Here is an 8,004-nt window from a genome sequence, read left to right as displayed (position 1 = left end):
AGCCTGCGAAGTCCAGAGCAGCCCTGGTCAGCTCCTCCAGGGCTGCAGTCCTGGTGGTTTTAGTGGTGCACTAACACAAGCACTGTCCTGAGTTGTGGGATGGGTTTCTTAATATGATGATTATTCAGCTTAGTTGTAAGGAAGGTCCGTTGTACATCACAGGGGAATACTTCCTGTTCTTTGATATTTCTTGTAGATAAAAGTAAAAATCAACATCTGTTCATTGCTGCTTTTTCTTCACACCTTTTCTTCCCAGATTCTTCAAGGGTTATGGCAACAGTGATTGTCCCTTCCAGGATGCCTGTGAAGTATTTGCCGGTGGTGGTTGTTCTCTCCAAATGCACAGCCTGTCAGCTTCTCACGACCTGCTCGGGGCTAGAGTGTGGAAATTGGGACACCACCTGCGTATTCCTACTGGACCTTGGCTCTTCTCTGGGTAGGTGCCCTGACCTTCCCTGTGGAGCCAGTCCTGCTCCCGTAAGATGGCCAGTGCCATTCTGTGAGATGGAAGAAATGGGCTTAGATGCAGTCAGGCAGAAAAGGGGACTGAATCCACAATGTCACACACTGTGGGCAAGGGTAACTAACTACAGGTAGAACAAAAATCCCTCCATTCTGAGTGGTGGTAGAAAGGTTCAGAAAATGTTTATCTTCTCAGCTGGTTCAGACCAAGTATGTTGGAGAAAGCCTACGCTGCAAATCTCAGTGGGGTTCAGTCATGGCTTAGGTGCTGACAATCCTTACTCCCATCTGCATCTGCTCAGTAATAAAAAGCAAAGGTACTTTGACACTGCTGAGAGTGCTGGAAAAAGTTTCTGGTGCCTGGTCCAGGGAGATCCGTGTAGCTGTGGGCTAGCTGCTTCTTCAGCAGGCTGGCCAGGTCTGCAGCCCATATAGTGCACTGGGAGCCCTAAAAGTCAATATTATTTTCCAGAGGCTCTTTCAAGTTGTCTTACTCAGCTGTGCTGAGCATGTGGAGTTGAGGAGGTAGAGAGGAAAGCTGCAAGCTGTCAGTATGGTGAGGATGGGACAGCCCATGAGAAGGTAACAGGAGAAGGCTAAATCCTCTCTGAGTTCACCATGGACTTAGCAGTGTTCTCTAAATACCTGAAAGTTCACTTGTGTCTGTAAACCTGGGGTTGGGAACACAAAGATAAAATATATTTGCTTTCCATGGCAGCACGAAATTGCAAAAACTCATCTGCTACTGATGAAATAACAACACTTAGCCACTGCACTTTCATTTAATTGAGTATGAGATGTTGATATATTCTTATGTCTGCAGCATACACCAAATTTTTCTGTGCTCAGTTTTAAGGGAGAGAAGCCCAAAGAGACACTTGGCAGTCTCTGGGAATTAGAGTAGTGCTGAAAGTAAATATCACTTCTTATCCTGGATCCTTCCTTCTTCTCCTTGCTTTGCCTCCATTTGGTATGGCACATACAAGATTTGTAATGTGGTGGTAGTAGTACGTGTGGAGCTGGCAAAGGGCCTGTTTGCTCAAAGACTGAGATGTTTTTATATTAGATGATCTGGTAGAAAAACATTACAACTCAGCCAAGCCTGCCCTCCTAAGACATTGGTATTGATGCATATTCTGTTGGCAAAATGAATGTATTAACAATTATTGCAGAGACAACTGTGAAAGCCCCACATTAGCCCCACATTATGTTTTGTGTTAACTGGTTTATAAAGTCCCGGGAAGTCCTTAATGGATGGAAGAATCATTTCCTTTTGGCTTTAGCAGCCTTCCCGCCTTTGATTTTTTTTAACTTGCAACTAAAGATCTTTTCCCTACATCTTTCTGCATATAATTTCACGCATCTTTCTTTGTATGAAGCAGTTTCACACATGACCACGTGTACAGCAGTATGGTTTTAATAGAACCTGCTTCATTTGAGAGCAGACAAATAGACTTGGGTCGTCTTTTGGCACAGGCACAAAATGCAAAGCTCTAATGCTGAATTTCTCATTTGGCCTCAATTCTTGTTCGGTTTGCCAATGTGGGAGTTAATCGTATAAACACAGAAATACAGAGGACAGGGGGAAATACGTTCTGTTTTGTCCTGTTCGCGTAGCTCTGGTTCTCACTGACTATGCTAATGCATTGCTTGCAGCAGTTTAAATGGCCATGGTGATGAGGAACAGGTGGTGATGAGGAGTTAATGTGAGAGGACACGGAGAAATCATGTTGCTCGATAGGAAGTTGTTCCTCCCAGCATATTTCTGTCCTAGTCCATTCAAGTGGGACTCTGTAACAGTATCGTGTGACTACACCAGAAGATACAACCGCATTGAGTTCAAGTGCTAAACAAGTATATATCCTGTTTCAGCTAATTCTAGTATCTGAGATTTTAGGTGGCAGTCATTCCCCTTGATGTACGAGTGCCCAGACACTGTGAAGATGAGCTAGGCCTTGTTAGGACCTCGTGCTACTAACCTGGAAAGAGGAATTTTGCACAAAAGGAGGATTTAAAGCTAAAACACAGCAAACAGAAACTCACAGCTAGTTAAGTTATCCTGAGAGTTGGGAAAGACAAACCTGCTGGGCAGGTATTCCCTAACAATGCCATTTTGACATTACTAGCCTGCCTTCTCCTCGATGTATCCTCTATTTGTTCAAAGCAAATCATCTGCTCCTCTCAGTTATTTCAAAGTAAAGTCACAAGAATAGCTTGTTCCCACTCTATTCCAAATATAGCTGTTGGCAGCGATTGCTGAGAGATAAGGGGGAAGGAAAAGGAACTACCAAGGAAGAGGAAAGACAGGAGGGGGAAGAGAGAAAAGAGCTGAAAAGGTTGGACAATAGAGAGTAAAGAGAGACAGATGAATGAGAGGGGAGGTGAAAGAATAAGGAAAATACATCTCAGCAGAGAAAATAAAGATAGAAATAAACTCCTGCAAAAGAGGTGGAAGCAGCCCAAATACAGAATAAAAAAGCACCATGCCCACCCTCAGGAGCAGTTTGAGTTTTAGCCTTGAAAAGTAACCAAACCTTAAATAAAATCAAGCCCAATTTTGACTTGCACTCAGATTGTAAGGGTTAGAGGATCAGAAAACTTATGCTAATTTACACTTCTTGAAGATCTGGTCCTAGAAATTTTAAAGCATTTTAAAGCAAAACATGTTGCTTATTTTAATCTCTCGTGGGATTTTTTTAAAATTGTCTGCTCCAATAAACTTTGTTGGCAGTTTCAGACGGAAAACCATCCAGTGGGTAAAATTGCTGGCACTGAACCTCAGCACCCTTCTCAGGAGTTTGCAGTGTTCTGGTCTTCTGGTGAGACTCGAGCATCTAGCCATGCCCTTGGGAGCAGAAAACAAATGATGATAAGAAATAAGGAAAAGTCAGAACCACCCTCAGACTGACTTACCCAGAGCAAAGAGCTGAGGGGTTTCAAGGCTCAGGACAGACTGGTTTAAGACCAAGGCATGGAGAAATGAGACGTAAGTGGAAACAGGTTGTGAAAAATAGCACACAGACATGTCAAACACAGATGAGTCCTTGGCAATCCAGAAATCCCACTAATGGCTCCAACTTCCCTGGAGGGGTGGGAAGCTTCTGAGAAATACCCCCCGGAGCTCTTCTGCTTCTCATCTTAGAAGACTGGTTGGAAAATGGTGCTAGGGTTCTGCTTTCGCTCCTGGTCTGCTGAAGAGGTGCAATATGTGACCTTACTCTCCAGCTGAGGATAAAAAGCCTTACCCAGTCCTGAAGGTGGTGTTTCCTCTGAACTGAGCACATCTGGATAGCCTTCTGGACAAGCTTTCTAAGTACTCAGGCACTAGGTAATGGAACCAACATTACTGAAAGTGTAACACTAGCTATGCTTTTATTTCAGTCCTTCATAGAAGAAGGCCATTTGCATTGTTAAAGGATGTGTTCAATCAGTCTCACTCTGGGCTAGAGGACCAGTGCAGCTTTTGGACAAAAAGTTATTTACACAAAGTGCGGGAGACGCATTAGAGCAGGAAATATAAGGTTAAGCGAAGCTGCTTTTGGAAGGAAGGGCTGCAAAGTAAAGCTGAGCAGTCAGACTATCACTATTCAGAAACGAAGTCATTATTTTGAGAGTCTTGTCACATGAGTGGTGTATGTATGAGTTATATCTGAGTTACTCTCCCTGTTGTGAGATACTTTTTTTTTTTTCTTTTCCAGCAAGCATCACGCAGAGCTGATATTTTACCCAGTCAGCTTATACATGTGTGGAGGAGCCGCTGACTTTGGTCACGGAGCTGTGTGCAGTTTGCAGGCCACCTGGGACACTTCTGGGCCAGATCAGGTGGCGTGGCTGGACGCGGGGCCAGGTTGGTGCTGAGCTCCTGGGCAGCGAGAGACCCGGTGGGTGGCAGTGAGCAGGAGCGCCTGGCCGGGCTGCCTGAGGCTCCCAGCCCCATGCAAGAGGGTACTGGAGGGCCTTTTGGCTGGGATGCCTCCTTTATGGCTTGCTCCCAGTGCCTCTCTGCGTTACGTGGTGTCTAACCTTAATGCTCTGGGGAGAGGAGCGTCATCGCAGCCTGTGGGATTGCAGCCATCAGGCAACCTTGCTGCCCTGGCCCGGGATCTGGGACCCACCGAGGCTCTGCATTTGTGTCTCTACAGGTAGCACATCCGCAGTGCAAAGCTTCGGAGAGATGTCGTGCGCTGAAACACCAGGAGCACCCAGCCCAGCGCACAGCTTTCTGCTCTGCAGGCCGAGTCCTCTCCGGCTCCCGAGCGCCTGCTCCCAGGAGAGGGCAGTGGAGCCGCACACACTCCCGTGCTGCGGCCGGCGGGAAGGCCGGCTCCCCCGGGTGCTGGGTCAGGAGAGGAACGGGGCAGCAGAGGTAGGAGTACAGACTAATACGTGTGCTAGGAACCGTGTACAGGAATATCCAAGTGTTCCGCGCATTTAATAACGAGAATGAGTTGTCTGTAAACAAAAATAGATTTGGGGTGACCGAGTTTGTTGTTGCTTTTAATTGACTGGAAGTTTTCTCTGTTATATGTATTTGTTTATGGCCACACACATTTATACCAGTAACTTGCTGATTCTGCACAGGCTTAACTTCTATAGCCTGAATTAGAAAAAGTTATTGACATTTAAAGAACCCCTCAGGATGCTGCTACAGCTCTCCTGAGCCAACTCCTCACAATACAGTCATTTACTTATTTCAAATTTACAGGCATTCACGCTAAGACAACAAGAAGCCTTGGTTGAAAACCGCAGAGTGTGGTTTTAAGGTACCATAATTAAGGGCAGACTGGGATGCCTTCTCCTCTACTCTCTAATCACCCCCCTTCCCCTAGCACGCGAGCAGTCAGGCAGCTGTTTCCTGTAGGTTCGTGTTTACACCAGGTTTCCCTGGCTGGGCACTGGCTTTCAGTGACCAGCCAGTAAAGGCTGAGACCCTGTGGCAGGTCTGTGAGGGAATGGTAGGTTAGATTTAAGGGAAGTGGCTTTTGATTGTAGCCTGGGAATCCTGCAGACACCCCTGGCAAAACACAAGGCATTAGTAAACAAGTATTTCTTCCTGTAAGGACATGCCAGATCTCTTTACTTTCAAGGAAAAAGGGCAAATTTATGAAACTCTGAAATATGGCTTCGGAGACAAGAACTACTCTTTTATGTGAAATGTGTAAACAAACAAACCCCAATCCCCCGCAACAAAAAGCACCCACAAACCACACCCTGAATCTAGCACAGGCTTAGGACCAACTTTCCTTGCTGTCATCAGAAGACAGGGTCACTTTCCTCTGATCCAGGAGCAAGACCCAGCTCCCAGCTGAGCTGGGGTCATGCTAATATCCCCAAAAGCAGCGAGGCGCACAGTGGAAGCGTGAGGGTGTGTTTCCCAAGCAGACCTACTGGTATCACTGCTGTTAGCACATGACGTCGGTCGAGTTTTGCTATGAAAGCATAGTAACCCCCCTGGAGCAACTCGGAAGTGTGGTGTTAAGCTGGTTAAATGGTGCTGCCGGCTCCTGCAGATGATGAGTTGCCTTTTCTTCCTTAGCCCTCTTAAATTCAGGTGCAATTTTACTTCTGTAGCTTCTATCTCAGGTGCTCACAGTAGAGAATGACCACAGGAAAATACACCCAGTGCAGCAACAGCTAGCACCTTGTTAAAAGAGCAAGTACAATAAATCCGGGGTGTGGGGGGGGTTGTGTTCAAAGAAATTGGGAGTGAAAGAGAAGTTCAGCCCTTCAGCTCTGACCTCTGCACTCAGGCAGCGCTATATCCGGTCAGACGTGTCACACCGGTAAGGGGAGAAGGCAGGACCGCTCCGTGTAAGTATAAATCTTCTTGGGAGAATCCCAACGTGCAAGGTACCCAATACAACGTTAGCATGCATTTCTGTGTTCATTTCCAATTCACTACTGAATGATCTGAAATCAGTCAGTGAAAATACCCTGAATGGGTTCAGGGTGGGTTGCATATTGGGTAGTTTTGCCTTTGGAAGCTGCAGAGTCCAGGGAGAAGCCAGATGCTTGCACGCATACAGGGCCACTGAAGCACAGCTCCTCTCTTGGTGTGAGTGGGGCTTTGGCAATTTACACCAACAATCTGTCCGTCATATGAAACCACGTGGTTTATAGGAACCACAGGAATCAGTAGGATTTTTTGCGTGTAAGGCTCATTGACGTCAGTACGAGTTGGACGGTCTAACCCTGGATGCTAGTTTAATCAGCCAAATGAGGATCAAAGGCACAAAACACATGCAGAGCTCTACAGCACGAATATCTGAAAAGGGACCAGAACCATTCAAGTTTCATCTGTCAACGTCTTCCTGAAGACCAAGCATTAACTATGTTTCCATCTTGCCCTGCACCAGATCCTGCCGCCCTTCAGACAAAGCTCCTATTGAGTGTGCCTTGGTTGTCTGCGTAGAGGCTGGAAATCAGGCACAACTTACCCCATCCTTAAGAAGGCTTTTAAAATGAACCAACAAAGTCAAATAACAGCAGTATTCCTTATGTGAAGTTAGCCAGGAGGTCTGTTAAATTGTATTCGTGTCAGTCTTTCATGGAATCCTTTGCCACAGCGGAAGAGTGTTAAATTTGCCGAGTTGGTTCAAAGGTGGAGTTGAGATATGGGGATGTGAAACTCTGGTTCTTCTCTCTCTCGTGTGCTTTATGATTTAGTGTCATCAGTGGGCACGTGGTATTTTAAAATAATATAGGAAGATGCTGTCGAATATCACTTAAACCCGTATCCAACACGTGCACAATGTTTTTTAGTAAGGAGGATACTCTTAGAGTTACCTGTTTCTCAAATTCATGTAAAGTAACTTGCCCCACTGCACAACAGATTCCAATATTTTGTTCTTTCATAGTAGTGATGAGACCAATTATAGCTCCGCTGTAATGGAAAGGTACAATACAATTGCTCCTACTTCTCAGTCAAATTTCCCAGAACCTGTCTCTCTCTCTGTCTCTCTGTCACAATTTAACTTTTAAATTGAGATTATTTTTTTTTTTAAACCAAAATATCTAGGATCCTACTGAAATTGAACACGAGCTTTCTTTCAACTCAGTCTCACCTGCCAAACTGTATTGGCTGTACATTAAGTGCTAGAAAGAATTGGTAAAAAAAAAAAAAAATCTTACTATATGTTAAAAAACACTAAGTGTATATATTATATATTATATATATATATTTCCTAATTACTGCGCGCGCTTCCCAGATCACCCGTAAGGGAAAATATCTAGATTTATGCCTACTGTTCCTTAGAAAGCATGACAAATGCCCCTGACGCTTTTACTTTTTTAGGTATGCTCCTGTCTAGCCTGGGTTCTGCGCTGACTGGAGGAGCAGTGAAACAAAAACTGAGCAACTGGGAGAGCCTTTCTCAGCTGGTGTAAGGTGTTGCACGGGTGGAGAGGAGCCTGCGAGACGCGACCTGACAGCATTTGGGACCCAACACAGAGGTAAGTCCACGTGGCACGTGCCCTAATGTCCTAAAACCTGTAAATGTTGATATCTAGAGTTAAAACTGAAAGATGAGGATTTTGTAGCCT

This window comes from Cygnus olor, chromosome 7 (genome assembly GCF_009769625.2).
Source record: "Cygnus olor isolate bCygOlo1 chromosome 7, bCygOlo1.pri.v2, whole genome shotgun sequence".
NCBI classification, from domain to species: Eukaryota; Metazoa; Chordata; class Aves; order Anseriformes; family Anatidae; genus Cygnus; species Cygnus olor.
The sequence above is the reverse complement of the archived record's forward strand: the minus strand, read 5'-3'. Positions refer to the sequence as shown.